Consider the following 15,253-nt stretch of genomic DNA (forward strand, 5'->3'; position numbering starts at 1 on the left):
GCAGGACCTGGGGTCGGGGTTTTTAAGTCCATCTTTTGAGGGTGGCCAGAATGGCCACCCTACCTGCCCCCTGAACTGTGACCTCCACAGCACTCCTCTCCCTTAACAGTGTCATCCACAGCGCCCTGCCCCTTTAAAGCTGACCTACAGGAGTGAAGAAAATAGGCTGGGTTGTTATGGAAACCTGGTGTAAAACTGTGTGTATGTGGAGACTAAGGACCTGTGAGCTTCTATTGGCTGATAAGGGACATGTGACCGTTTGTATGGCAGTTGGGATACGAAGAGAAAGACCTGCAGGCTTCTATTGGCTAATGTAGGTCATGTGATGTGCCATATTTGCATTTTTGGGGAATATATCAGGGACGGTACGTCCTAAAGAGCTGAGACCCGGTCTGAAACCTTTCCGGACACTTGATGTACCTGTGTGCCAAATCTCGTGACTGTAAATGCGACGGTGCGGATTCCTTTAGCGGACATACATATACACACATACATACATACACTCAGCTTTATATATTAGATGGAGACAGGCCATGTGACTGCTATGGGGGAAGGGGGAGCAAGCGCTGAACTCCTTTTTATGTTCCCATCATAAAACAACAGCTATTTTCAGCAGCTGCCACAAGGGGGAGATCAGTGAAAGAGATTTTTACAGCCTCCATTAATTACAGTGGAAACTGCATAAATTGCTAAGCACTGAGCTCCCTATGGTGGTGAATGCAGACAGACAGGTTTATCATGTACCATGTAAAAGGAAGGAGATGAATTATAGCTGTTATGGGGAGGGGATTTATCAGCGTATTTATGTCTCCTGTCATAAATACAACTTATTGTGACATTGAAGTTGGGAAAAGTCAGAAAGGTGAAAAGCATTTTTCTTTTATTTATTTTTTTCTATATAAAAATTATGTCAGGAATATAACAGGAAGGTGGGAATGGGGGCTAAATTTTACTAATGTACAAAATTTTCCAGTCTTATCTATCTATCTATCTATCTATCTATCTATCATCTATCTATCTATCTATCTATCTATCTATCTATATCATAACTATCTATCTATATCATAACTATCTATCTTTAGTATCTATCTATCTATCTGGCTGTCTGTATTTATATCTATCATCGTTCTTTCTTTCTTTCTTTCTTTTTTCTAAAACCAAATGTAATGCAAGGCACCAACAAACAGACCAGTGATGAAAGCAAAAAGGTGTTTATTCACCAGAAACATAAACGTCCAGGACACTTGCTGGTAACAAGGAATAATAACAAAAACCAGGCAAGGAGATTCCAGGAATAGTCCCAACCAGTGCTGAATGATGCTGTGCACTTGGCAGTTGAGTCACTCCAGATCTTGGGTCCGCTGCAAAGGACAAAGTTCCTGGCAGTCTTTAGTCACTAGCAGTTGTGACCTATAACTGGTTGAGGGAAAATATCAGTGGGCACTGATCACCCTGAGAGACCTCCTTTTAAATGCCTGCTGACCAATCCCAGGGTGCCAAGTGTCCACTACCATAGGTGAACAAATTGCCCTGCACCTGAGTACATGGCCTAAGGCAATCACAAGTTGATTAACCCATGGCTGGCTCCCTAATCCACTTTGCTCTTGTGAGTCAGTATATTATGCGCCACTGGTCGACGAAGCGCATAAGAAGCGCGTACTCGCGACCGTGTATCCCTTTGCGAACCTGCCCTCGTGCGTACGCACGGACGCATGATTGACTCAGCGCGAGTATGCAAGCGCGTGGACCCAGATGCGGAAACGGAAGTCGCAGGAGACACCGGAGACAACCCTGGCCGCGGCGTCTTGTCACTCGCCTGGCCACTCTGTCCCCGGGACTCCGACGGTCCTCCCCTCCGATGTCCACGCGAACGCATCCCCGCACTGGTTCGCAAAGGGGTCAGCGCTGGTGCATCAGAGACACGCATAACCTGTCCCGCAACTCCACGAGGACCCCTCTTGGTTCCCCTGGAGTGCAAAGCAGGTGAGGATCTTACACCAAACTAATATTTCCCTCTCTGATTGTGTACACCTTAACACCAAATTAATATTGACCTCCCGTATCTATCTTTCTATCTATCTATCTATTATCTATCTATCTATCTATCTATCTATCTATTATCTATCTATCTATCTATCTATCTATCTTTCTATCTATCTATCTATCTATCTATCTATCTATCTATCTATCTATCTATTATCTATCTATCTATCTATCTATTATCTATTATCTATCTATTATCTTCTATCTATTATCTATCTATCTATTATCTATCTATCTATCTATCTATCTATCTATCTATCTATCTATCTATTATCTTCTATCTATTATCTATCTATCTATCTCATATCTATCTATCTATCTTTCTATCTATCTCACGTCTATCTATCTATCTATCTATCTATCTATCTCATAACTATCTGTCTGTCTTTATATCTATTTTCTTTTTTTCTTTCTTTCTTATTTTCTATCTTTTTCTTTCATTCTTTCTTTATTTCGTATTTCTAAAACCAAACTAATATTTCCCTCTCTGATTTTGTTATTCCTTAACACCAAATTAATATTGACCTCCCGCATCTAGAGATTAGAACTGATGATGGCTGTTGATGATATGAATTTGTTTGGTTCAATTTGCTTATGCCGAAAACTTCAATAAAATGAATGCTCCCATTTATGTACGACGATCGATACAATTTAAAAAGGGTTATGCAAAAAATTGTTAAAACTGGCAAGCGGTTCGTATCAAAAAAAAATAAAAAATCTAAAAATTGGCTTGGACGTTACTATTGATCCTGATTCCGAGGGCATGGCTAATAAAATGACCAGACTTCACTCTCCTAAGGTTCTCTAAAATTGGATGTGAAATGAATTTTGTGTTAAATGAGAGTAACAAGATGGCAGGCTACCAGTGTCTTTCGGCTGTTTAGCCAATTGCTTTTCAGCGCTTTTGCTAAATGCTGGGCAGATAGCGAGCCGGAGAAGGTAATTGAAGCGTATAAGTCAGCATGCATCTGCTTTATCATAACATAACGAATGACAACTCAAATAATTTCAGCAAATGTACGCCGTAATGTGCAATAGAAAGAAAATGCAGAAGAGATTGAGTTATAGATCTTAATAAATGTTTGTAGACATAGTTAATTATGGTTCGATATCACCCACTCAAACATTAGGACACACCATAACTCAACACCATACTTCATTTGAGTCCAGTCCAAGTTACATTGCTGACGGTTCTCTTGTCATAAAGCATGAGGAGACAGTGTAATTACAAAGATATCCCTATTTCTGAATAAATAAACCATTGTTTGACTTTTCTCAATTTCGAGCCGGGTGGAGGTGATGGGGAGGAGCACAAAGGGGGAATGATTGCTTCTTTTTACTATTATATGGAGTTTAGGAAAGGAGGACCTTCTGCTTGACCTTGAAGAAAGTGTTGAAGGGTATCTCCCTTATCTTACTGACTGTCTATCCCTCCAGAAGTGACAGTAGAAGACACAGACAGTAGTACAATAGATGGTAGAGGCAACCAGGAGAAACTCCTGACCACGTTTGGTAATTTAAGCAACTGAAGCAAGCACTCTCCCTGCCATGACATTTTCTTTAACTTCTAGCAGCATATCTCCTCGAGTAAGATCTGGTTGGCAACAGAACTTAACGGGGTTGTCTCACTTCAGCATGCGGCATTTATCACGTAGAGAAAGTTAATACAAGCCACTTACTAATGTATTGTGATTGTCCATATTGCCTCCTTTGCTGGCTTGATTCATTTTTCTATCGCATTATACACTTATCATTTCCAGGGTTACGACCACCCTACAATCCAGGAAAGGTGGTCGTGCTTGCACACTGACGGAAAAAGCGTCAGCCTATGCACACTCTCACGGTCCTGGGCACCTGCCAGGCCAGCCATTATTTTTTACTATAGTGTGCAAGCACGACCACCTCTCCTGGATTGTAGGGTGGTCGTAACCATGGAAATGAGAAATGTATCATGCGATGAGAAAATGAAACAAGCCAGCAAAGAAGGCAATATGGACAATCACAATACATTAATAAGTTGCTTTTACCTTTCTCTCCATGATAAATGCCACTTGCTAAAGTGAGACAACCCCTTTAAGGTACCCTTTAATCATTCAAGACGGTAAAGCTCTTCTCATACTGGAATGGTGGCTGCCATTTTTAATGAAGTCTTCATAAGTATGTACACTTCCGGCTAGATTCTGGTTAGAGATGAGTGAATCTATTCACAGATTCAGAGATTTGTTCCGAATCTCTGATATTTTAGGCACCGAATCAAACTCCAATCTTTTCTTGAATATTGTAAAACAGCGCCCAGCGCATAAGCAATCCATAGTGTTCTGTCACCACCAGGCCGGAGGTAATTGCAGTCAGTCGCGGTTAAGGAATAACTGCAGCTTGCGGCAGCAACAATAAAAGTAGATACAGTTACAACTGGCGGTGTATAAGAGCGGGGGGACAGGCGAGCGGAAATAACAAGAATTTGTAAAAAATGTATGAAAAGAGATATGAGCTTTTCATTAAAATTCTGTCTTTTAGAGGCTTAGAGGGGGTTATATATCAATGTCCAGGGCAAATGGAGCAACTTTGGTTCGGAAAAAATTGATTCAGACCCAAACCAAACTTTTTGAAAAATGTGTTGAATCCGAAAGAAACCGAATCTTGGAAGATTCGCGCATCTCTACATCCGGTATTCCATTCCAGTATAGGAACTGAATATTGAAATAGCTAGATCCAGCACCACCGGAGCCCAATAGATTCCATTTGCTATAAAGGGGTTTATATATACTGTATATATACAGTTGAGCTATTTGGTAAGTTATGTCCCCGTGACTACCCAAAGAAGTGAAGTGTGCAGTGATTCTAAGAGCGACGCCTGTCATCTGCATGTCATACTGACTCACAGTATTATTTCACTACCACAGCAGACTCCCTATGCGTGTTACTGCAAGGCACAGTGTTCTACACCGCTATACAGGCTCTATGAAGCCCGTAGATAGCAGTTTTTTTTTACACGATTCGCCACAAATGAATTTGGAATTATACAGAATTGATAGAAGTAACCCTGCGCTGCCGCTAGTTCCTGTCCCCTACGTGTCTTTACTGCCCTGTTGGTTATCCAAGTAAGTACCCTGCCCGGACTCACAACGATCTGCCTATTTAGGCAATTAGGGTTTAAGTGGATCGCCGCGCTGAGAAAAAGAGACTTCTTTATATCAGTATGTTAAATATGCCGAGAGTATGTATCTGCAACCAATATGAATATGTGTGAAGTGTTTTCACCTATACATCCATGTTTCCAGCCGTCCCAATGTTCCCGCTAATATTGATGGTATGTAGCAGGCAAAATCCTTATTCCATTGAAGCGGTGTAGTAATGTCATGAAACGTGCGGGCAAGCCGGTAGGAGTTAGGCCTCTTTCACACGGGCGTCATGTTTTTGGGCCGGACAAGATGCGAGTGCGTTGCGGGAAAATGCGTGATTTTTCCGTGCGAGTGCAAAACATTGTAATGCGTTTTGCACGCGCATGAGAAAAATCGGCATGTTTGGTACCCAGACCCGAACCCGGACTTCTTCACAGAAGTTCGGGTTTGGGTTAGGTGTTGTGTAGATTTTATTATTTTCCCTTATAACATGGTTATAAGGGAAAATAATAGCATTCTTAATACAGAAGGCTTAGTAAAATAGGGCTGAAGGGGTTAAAAAATAAATAAAATTAATTTAACTCACCTTAATCCACTTGTTCGCGCAGCCCGGCTTATCTTCTGTCTTCTTTGCTTCGCAGTAGGAATAGGACCTTTGATGACGTCACTGCGCTCATCACATGGTCCATCACATGATCCATCACCATGGTGATGGATCATGTGATGAGCGCAGTGACGTTACCACAGGTCCTTTTCCTACTGCACAGCAAAGTTAAAGACAGAAGAGTAGCCGGTCTACGCGAACAAGTGGACTAAGGTGAGTTCAATTATTATTATTTTTTTTTAACCCCTCCAGCCCTATTGTACTAAGCATTCTGTATTAAGAATGTTATTATTTTCCCTTATAACCATGTTATAAGGGAAAATAATAATGATCGGGTCCCCATCCCGATCGTCTCCTAGCAACCGTGCGTGAAAATAACACCGCATCCGCACTTGCTTGCGGATGCTTGCGATTTTCACGCAGCCCCATTCACTTCTATGGGGCCTGCGTTGCGTGAAAAACGAACAAAATAGAGCATGCTGCGATTTTTAAGGAACGCACAAGTGATGCGTGAAAATCACCGCTCATGTGCACAGCCCCATAGAAATGAATGGGTCCGGATTCAGTGCGGGTGCAATGCGTTCAACTCACGCATTGCACCCGCGTGGAAATCTCGCCCGTGTGAAAGGGGCCTTAGTCAGAGAACGCTCCTGTGTGACGTCACACCTGTGAGTATGGGTGCCTCCAGGGAAAAAAGCCTTTCAAAGCGTTTTGAAACAAACGTGTTTCCTCGTCAGGGATAGGCAAGTATGTTAGTCCTCCATATTAAGTAGGCATTCCGTTCCCATGACAACTCATACACAAAAAGGGAATTGATCTTACGCCTGTTTTCCACTATATTGCTAGCTATCAATACAATCATTCATGGAAGTATATATATTTTTACTGTAAATATTATACGAACTGCTTCCTTACAGCTATCTCTAGGGTAGATAATTAGTAAAACGCAAAGAGTTTGATTTCCTGATTTAGACCCCTAGGTACCAGGCAGTTCAGCCTATATATCCATTTACTTTCACATTGCGACATGTCCTTTTTTACTTTCTTAATACCTCCAAATATTGAGCCTATAAATTTGGCTTCTATATAATGACGTGATAAGGGATGGCCATCATATTTTTTCTATATGCTTTTTATGTGTTCTCCAACTCTTGTTTTTAAGAGCCCTTTTAGTTCGTCCTATATATATTTTATCACATGGACATTTTATAAAATTGATCACTCTTTTTGTATTACATGTGATAATATCCTCAATTTTGTAGAGGTCTGGATCCTTTCTTATTTCTCCAATCCTATTTTTATTTTTCACTATTCTGCAATTATAGCACATTTTGCAGGGATTGAAGCCTTCCTTATGGTTATTATTATATATTGTTAGTATTATTTTTTACTTTTTGATTTAGGCCTATGGAGGGCGCTATTAAACTGGCCAAATTTCGTGCTTTTTTTAAAGTAAAAATAGGGCATGTTGGTATCTTTTCTCCTATCAATTTATTCCGTTTGAGGATATCCCACTGTCTTCTGACAATACGTTTGAAGGCTCCTTCTTTTTCACTGTACTGTGTTTTTATAGGTAGGGTTGAGCGAACCCGAACTGTAAAGTTCGGGTTCGTACCGAACTTTAGGATTTTTGGACCCTGGACCCGAACATTTTCGTAAAAGTTCGGGTTCGGGTTCGGTGTTTGGTGCTTTCTTGGCGCTTTTTGAAAAGCTGCACAGCAGCCAATCAACAAGCGTCATACTACTTGCCCCAAGAGGCCATCACAGCCATGCCTACTATTGGCATGGCTGTGATTGGCCAGAGCAGCATGTGACCCAGCCTCTATATAAGCTTGGGTCACGTAGCGCTGCACGTCACTCTGCTGATACAAGCGTAGGGAGAGGTTGCAGCTGGACTGGTGATTTCAGGGAGAGAATAGGAGAGAATCTAACTCAGCGATCTACAGAGAAATAGTTGTTTGGGTGCAGGGCACTATTGTTTTACCCTGCCCTGAGCTCATTGACCAAAAATACAAACTTTTAGAATTCTGTTAGTTAGGTGGGTGGCGGCGGTGGCCATTTTATGTAGCTCAGTGCACCAGCACTGCATCTGAGCTTTTGAGACATTGCAAATCACCATTTTTTGGGGGCAAGCTACAACATCTGGATTAGTCAGTGTGCAATTTAAGCTAGAAATACACCCATCATTTTCTGGGATTTGAAAAACACAATTTTTTCCCCCAAAAAACACTATTTGCCAGATCTGCAAGTGTTAAGTTAAATTCAAGTTTAATATATACAGCATTCGTATTCTGTTAGCAAAAAAAGACTTTTTGGGCAATCTACGACATCTGTATTAGTCAGTGTGCAATTTAAGCTAGAAATACACCCATCATTTTCTGGGGTTTGAAAAACACACTTATTTGACAAAAAAACACTATTTTCAGGCCTTGCAGCATCAGCACGTGTGAAATTACAGGCTTCTATACTGCTGTCAAATTCAGTTGTTAAACAAACAGTCGTTTGGGCTCCAAAAATTTAGTTGGCAGCCTTTGATGCAGATGTCATTGTGAGATACACCCTTAATACATTTGGGTTACATTCAGAGATTTTAAATACCGCCATTTGGTGCACCAATATTGAATTCAGGCCTACAGAGGTTCCGGCCCTCTGAGATACTACCTCTCCATACAGGGGTTTGAATTAGGCATTTGAAATACAGTCATTTGAAATACATCCTTTTTGTGGAAAGATATATTTACTTCAGGCCTACACTGGTTCAGACCGTGTGAGATACCCCCCCTACATACAGGGGTTTGAATCAGGCATTTGAAATACAGCCATTTTGTGCAAAGATATATTTACTTCAGGCCTACAGAGGTTCAGGCCCTCTGAGATACTACCTCTACATACAGGGGTTTGAATTAGGCATTTGAAATACAGTCATTTGAAATGCAGCCTTTTTGTGGAAAGATATATTTACTTAAGGCCTACATTGGTTCAGACCGTGTGAGATACCCCCTACATACAGGGGTTTGAATCAGGCATTTGAAATACAGCCATTTTGTGCAAAGATATATTTACTTCAGGCCTTCACTGATTCAGGGCGTGTGTGATCCCCCCTATACATACAGGGTTTTGAATCAGCCATTTGAAATACAGACATTTGGTGCAAATAAATCTTTAATTCAGGCCTACACTGATTCAGGGCGTGTGAGATCCCCCCTATACATACAGGGGTTTAATTCAGCCATTTGAAATACAGCCATTTTGTGCAAAGAAATCTTTAATTGAGGCCTAGTCTGGTTCAGGCCGTGTGAGATACACCCTTTACATACTGTCATTCTTTTTTACTATTAATTAAACACCCATTTAGGGCAAGATCCTAAATTCAAAAAATATGAGGAGAGCGTCAAATAAGGGACGTGGCCCAGGTCGTGGTGCTGCTGGTGGAGCTCCTGTTGCAGGGAGAGGACGTGGTCGATCTGTGCCAGATACACGCACAAGTGAAACCCCTTCCTCAGGTGCGAGTAGGCGACAAAACCTGCAGCGGTATTTGGTCGGGCCTAATGCTGCTCTACGAATGGTGAGGCCTGAACAAGAACAGGCGATAGTAGATTGGTTTTCTGACAGTGGATCCAGTTCCTTCACATTGTCTCCCACCCAGTCTCCTGCTGAAAGACCACAGTTGGCACCTGCAGCCGATGTCCATCAGTCTTTCACCTCACCCCCTTGCAAATCAGCCAAGCAGTCTGAGCCCCAAGTCATGCAGCAGTCTCTTCTGCTTTTTAAATGACTCTGTTAGCAGGGTTTCCCAGGGCCATTTACCTAGCCCTGCCCCAGAAGTGGAAGAGATTGAGTGCACCGATGCCCAACCACTTATTTTTCAAGATGAGTACATGGGAGGACCATCGCGGCACGTCCCGGATGATGACGAAACACAGGTGCCAACTGCTGGGGCTTTCGAAAGCGTGCAGACCGACAAGGAAGTCAGGGGTGAAGACTGGGTGGAAGATGATGTGGAGGACGATGAGGTCCACAACCCCACATGGAATCAAGGTCCTGCAAGCGACCTATGTGGTTCGGAGGAAGAGGCGGTGGTCGCACAGAGCCACCAGCACAGCAGAAGAGGGAGCAGGGTGCAAAAGCGGAGCGGCCGTCCTCTAGACAGTACGCCTCCTACTGTCCACCGCAGCAAGGGACCGAGCACACCAAAGCCAGCTCCAAGGAGTTCCCTGGCGTGGCAGTTCTTCAGACAATGTGCTGACGAGAAGACCCAAGTGGTTTGCACGCTGTGCAATCAGAGCCTGAAGCGAGGCATAAACGTTCTCAACCTGAGCACAACCTGCATGACCAGGCATTTAAGTGCAAAGCACGAGCTGCAGTGGAGTAGACACCTCAAAAACCAAGAAAGGTCTCTAGCTCCTCCTGCTTCCTCTTCTGCTTCAGTCGCGGCCTCTTCATCCACCTCTGGAGTGACAGTGCCACCTGGCACCCCACAAACAGAGGATCTGCCAGCAACACCAACACCTGGGTCACCAAGCATCTCCACAATGTCCCACGGAAGCATTCAGCTCTCCATATCCCAAACGCTGGAGAGGAAGAGGAAGTACCCCCTACCCACCCGCGATCCCTAGCCCTGAATGCCAGCATTTCTAAATTACTTGCCTTTGAAATGCTGTCCTTCCGTCTGGTGGAGACGGATAGTTTTAAAGGCCTTATGACAGTGGCTGTCCCACAGTACGTCGTGCCCAGCCGCCACTACTTTTCAAGGCGAGCCATCCCTTCCCTTCACAACCAAGTAGGGGACAAAATCAGGTGTGCACTGTGCAACGTTATCTGTGGCAAGGTGCACCTGACTACGAATACGTGGACCAGTAAGCACGGTCAGGGACGTTATGTCTCCATAACAGCACACTGGGTAAATGCAGCGGCGGCTGAGCCTGAGGAGGATAGCAGTTTGGCGCATGTCCTTCCACCACCGAGGATTGCAGGGCGCTTCAGTTTGCCTCCTGTTGCTTCCTCCTCCTACTCTGCTTCCTCATCCTCTACAGGCTCCTCATCCGGCCAGCGTAACACCTTCACCACCAACTTCAGCACAGCCAGGGGTAAACGACAGCAGGCAGTTTTAAAACTTATCTGTTTGGGGGACAAACCCCACACCGTGCAGGAGCTGTGGACGGGCCTTGAACAACAGACCGATGAGTGGTTTGTGCCAGTCAGCCTCAAGCCCGGCCTGGTGGTGTGCGATAATGGGCGAAATATCGTAGCAGCTCTGGGACTAGCCGGTTTGAAGCACATCCCTTGCCTGGCGCATGTGCTGAATTTGGTGGTGCAGAGATTCCTAAAAAATTACCCCGATATGGCAGAGCTGCTGATAAAGTGCGGGCCGTCTGTGTGCGCTTTCGGCGTTCTCACCCTGCTGCTGCTCGCCTGTCAGCGCTGCAGAGTAACTTTGGCCTTCCCGCTCACCGCCTGATATGCGACGTGCCCACAAGGTGGAACTCCACCTTGCACATGCTGGCCAGACTGTGCGGGCAGCAGCAGGCGATAGTGGAGTTTCAGCTTCAGCACGCACAGGTGAGTCGCTCGGCGGAACTGCACCACTTCACCACTAATGACTGGGCCTACATGCGAGACCTGTGTTCCTTGTTGCGCTGTTTCGAGTACTCCACCAACATGGCCAGTGCCGATAACGCCGTTCTCAGTGTTACTATCCCACTTCTATGCCTCCTTGAAAAAACACTCATGGCGATGATGGAAGAGGATGTGGCACAAGAGGAGGAGGAGGAAGAGGGATCATTTCATAGGGTTTCCGGGCAGTCATTCCCAAGTGGCTCCGAGGGTGGGTTCCTGCACCCACAAACCCAAGGTACACAATTGTCCATCACTGGTGTGTGGCTGGGGGGATACAGAGGACACAGACGATACACCTCCCACAGAGGACAGCTTTTCGTTGCCTCTGGGCAGCCTTGCACACATGAGCGATTACATGCTGCAGTGTCTCCGCAACGACCGGAGAGTTGCCCACATTCTAACTTGTGCTGATTACTGGGTGGCCACGCTGCTGGATCCCCGTTGCAAGGACAACGTACCGTCCTTAATTCCGTCACTGGAGCGTGATCGTAAGATACGCGAGTACAAGCGCACGCTGGTAGATGCGCTGCTGGTGGCATTCCCACCTGACAGCGAGGGCACAGTGGAAGCACAAGGCGAAGGCAGAGGACGAGGAAGAGGACGCCAACGCAGCTGGTGCACCGCCAGCACCTCAGAAGGCAGGGTTAGCATGGCCGAAATGTGGAAAAGCTTTGTCACCTCGCCACAACAACCAGCACCACCAGCTGATATGGAACGTCTTAGCAGGAGGTAGCATTTCACCAACATGGTGGAGCAGTATGTGTGCACACGCCTACACGTACTGACTGATGGGTCTGCCCCCTTCAACTTCTGGGTCTCCAAATTGGGCACATGGCCTGAGCTTGCCCTTTATGCCTTGGAGGTGCTGGCCTGCCCTGCAGCCAGTGTATTATCTGAACGTGTGTTTAGCACGGCAGAGGGTGTCATCACAGACAAGCGCAGCCGCCTGTCTACAGCCAACGTGGACAAGCTCATGTTCGTACCTTGTGCAGAATAGACATTTATACCACCATCTAACATACATTCTTGTACTCGAGTCAAGAGCAATGATTCTTTGTTTTCTTTTTTTTTATTTGTCACAATATTTTGGGGGCTACCTACCCCAATAAAAAAAAAAAAAAACATTGTTGGCTACCTCCTCCTTCTCCATTGCTGCCTCCACCTACAACACCACATTCACTGCCTCCTCAACCTCCGACTCCATATCCACCTCCTTCTCTGAGTTGCAGGTTAATAATTTGTAATTTTTAGTTATTTTAATTTAAGTTATTTCCCTATCCACATTTGTTTGCAGAGCAGTGGCCAATTTTAGTGCCCTAAATTGAAAAAATTCTTATTTTCAATTGTCGGGTGACATTTTACCATTTTTGGTGACATGAACCCCCTTTTGCCATGAATGAACCCCTGCTGTGCCTGGTTGACAGGGGCCTAAATCTCTCAAAATTCTCTGTTCTATTTCTGGGTGATATGAACCCCCTTTTGCCGTGAATGAACCCCTGCTCTGCATTGCTGACAGGGAACTAAATTTAGTGAAAACATCTGTTACTGATTGGAAGATGCGCGACTACAAGCGCACGCTGCTGATGGCATTCCCACCTGACAGCGGGGGCACAGTGGAAGCACAAGGCGAAGGCAGAGGAGGAGGAAGAGGTCGCCAACGCAGCTGGGGCACCGCCAGCACCTGAGAAGGCAGGGTTAGCATGGCCCAAATGTGGAAAAGCTTTGTCAGCCTTGGAGGTGCTGACCTGCCCTGCAGCCAGTGTATAGTGTGAACGTGTGTTGAGCACGGCAGAGAGCATTATCACAGGCCGCAGCCAATGTGGACAAGCTTACGTTTATTAAAATGAACCAGGCTTGGATCCCACAGGACTTGTCCGTACCTTGTGCAGAATAGACATTTATACCAGCCTCAACCATCCATTCTTGTACTCAAGTGCACTTATTCTTAGCTTTATTTTGTTATATGTCCCAATATTTTGGGGGATACCCCAATTTAAAAATAAAAAAATAACACAAATCAGTGTTGGCTACCTATTCCTCCTTCACCGCCGCTTCCACCTACACCGCCACGTGAACCTACACCGCCACATCCACCCATCCACCGCCTCCTCAACCTCCTACTCCTAGATCCAGATTGTTATTTGAAATTTTTCTGTATTTTATGTTATTTTAAGTCATTTCCCTATCCACATTTGTTTGCAGAAGAGTTGTCATGCTCTTAAGCACATTTTAATGCCTTTTGCAGCCCTCTAGCCCTCACGATCAATCTTTTTCACATCTTCCTTAATGGGTTCTAATTTATTACTTGCATATCCCTTTTCTTCAAATTTCCTGTGCAATTCATTTGCCTCCTCCTCAAAGTGCTCTATAGTACTGCAATTTCTCTGTAGTCTGATATATTGACTGCGAGGAATATTTGTGAGACAAATAGGTAGATGGCAGCTATCTAGTGGGATAAAGCTATTGGTGTCGGAGGGTTTCTGATAAGTCTTGGTTAAAATATGGCCTTCCTGAATAAAAATCGTGAGGTCTAAAAAATGTATTTGCCGGTGACTCCAAACTCAGAGTAAATTGCAGATAAAAGTCATTTTTATTTATGTCAGTTAAAAAACACTTCAGGGAGGCTTCATCTCCTTTCCAAATAAAAATGATGTCATCTATGAATCTTTTCCAGAGGACCAGGTTCGCACTCAGAGTACCCTGGGGGTATATGGCAGTTTCTTCCCACCTACCCATATATAGATTTGCGAAACTCGGTGAGAACCTGGTCCTCATAGCGGTCTCCCACGTCTGAAGATAAAATTAATTATCATATTTAAAATAATTATGAGTTAAAATGAACATACTGTACTCCCCTATAAAGTGAATCTGTTCTTCGGGCATCCGATTTTCTTTTTTCAAGAAATATTCTGAGGCTTCTCTCCCTTTGTTATTTTCTATTATCGTATATAGGGAGGTGACGTCAAGGATCCCTAGGATATAATCATCCTGCCATTTTATTTTGCTTAGTAGTTGTAGGATATGTTTAGTATCTTTGAGATACGCTGTGATTTGCTGTACGTAATCCTGTAAAAGGACGTCTACATATTTGGATAAATTGGCAGTCAGACCCTCAATTCCTGATATTATTGGTCTCCCCGGTGGATTGATTATACATTTATGTATTTTGGGGAGATAATAGAATATTGGGATCTTGGGGTTTGGATTATTGATATAGGACGCTTCTTTAATTGATAATATTCCCTTTTCCTTCCCCTTTTAAATTCATTTGTTCAGTTCTTTTTTATATTGTTCAGTGAGGTTGAACGGGAAGTTTTTTGTATGTTTTTTTATCAGTCAATAATCTTAAAGATTCTTTGTGGTACACGTCCTGATCCAGGATCACAACTCCCCCCCCCCCCCCATTTATCCGCCGGTCTATCAATATCATTGTTCGATTTATGGGTTTTAATTACCCTCTTTTCCTCCTTTGTCAAATTTTGTGTACAGGTACGTCTTCCTTTATTAGGTTTGAGATCTGTCTGTTTATAAATACAACCTTCTTTAGTTGGAACTGTTTTGGTGTTTTGTTCTGTATCCATATTTTTTTTTAAATTTCTATCTACCTATTTTTATGTTCATTATGTTCACTTGTATCTATAACTGTTGCTTCTTGTTTCAAAAAGTACTTTTTTAAAGCTAAATCCCATAGGAATTTCTTTATGCCAATGAAGGCGCCAAAGGGACAAAATTTTTCAGAGGGGCCGGATTTGAGACCTTTCTGTAACAGTTCAAGTTCTCCTTTTTTCAGAATGTATTTGCTTAAAGGGTTATTCCCATCTTGCTTATTCATCCTCACCTACAGTCACTCTGTTGTTCACTTCCTGGT

The 15,253-nt window shown here is 43.8% G+C and overlaps 1 protein-coding gene across 6 annotated transcripts in view; it reads right to left on the minus strand.

The window, feature by feature from the left end:
* CTNNA2 (catenin alpha 2) overlaps nucleotides 1-15,253 on the minus strand; it is a 2,102,590-nt gene that overhangs the window by 267,786 nt on the left and 1,819,551 nt on the right. The gene's annotated exons all lie outside the window — the stretch shown is intronic.

Source organism: Bufo bufo, chromosome 2, assembly GCF_905171765.1.
Source record: "Bufo bufo chromosome 2, aBufBuf1.1, whole genome shotgun sequence".
In the NCBI taxonomy this organism is placed as follows: Eukaryota; Metazoa; Chordata; class Amphibia; order Anura; family Bufonidae; genus Bufo; species Bufo bufo.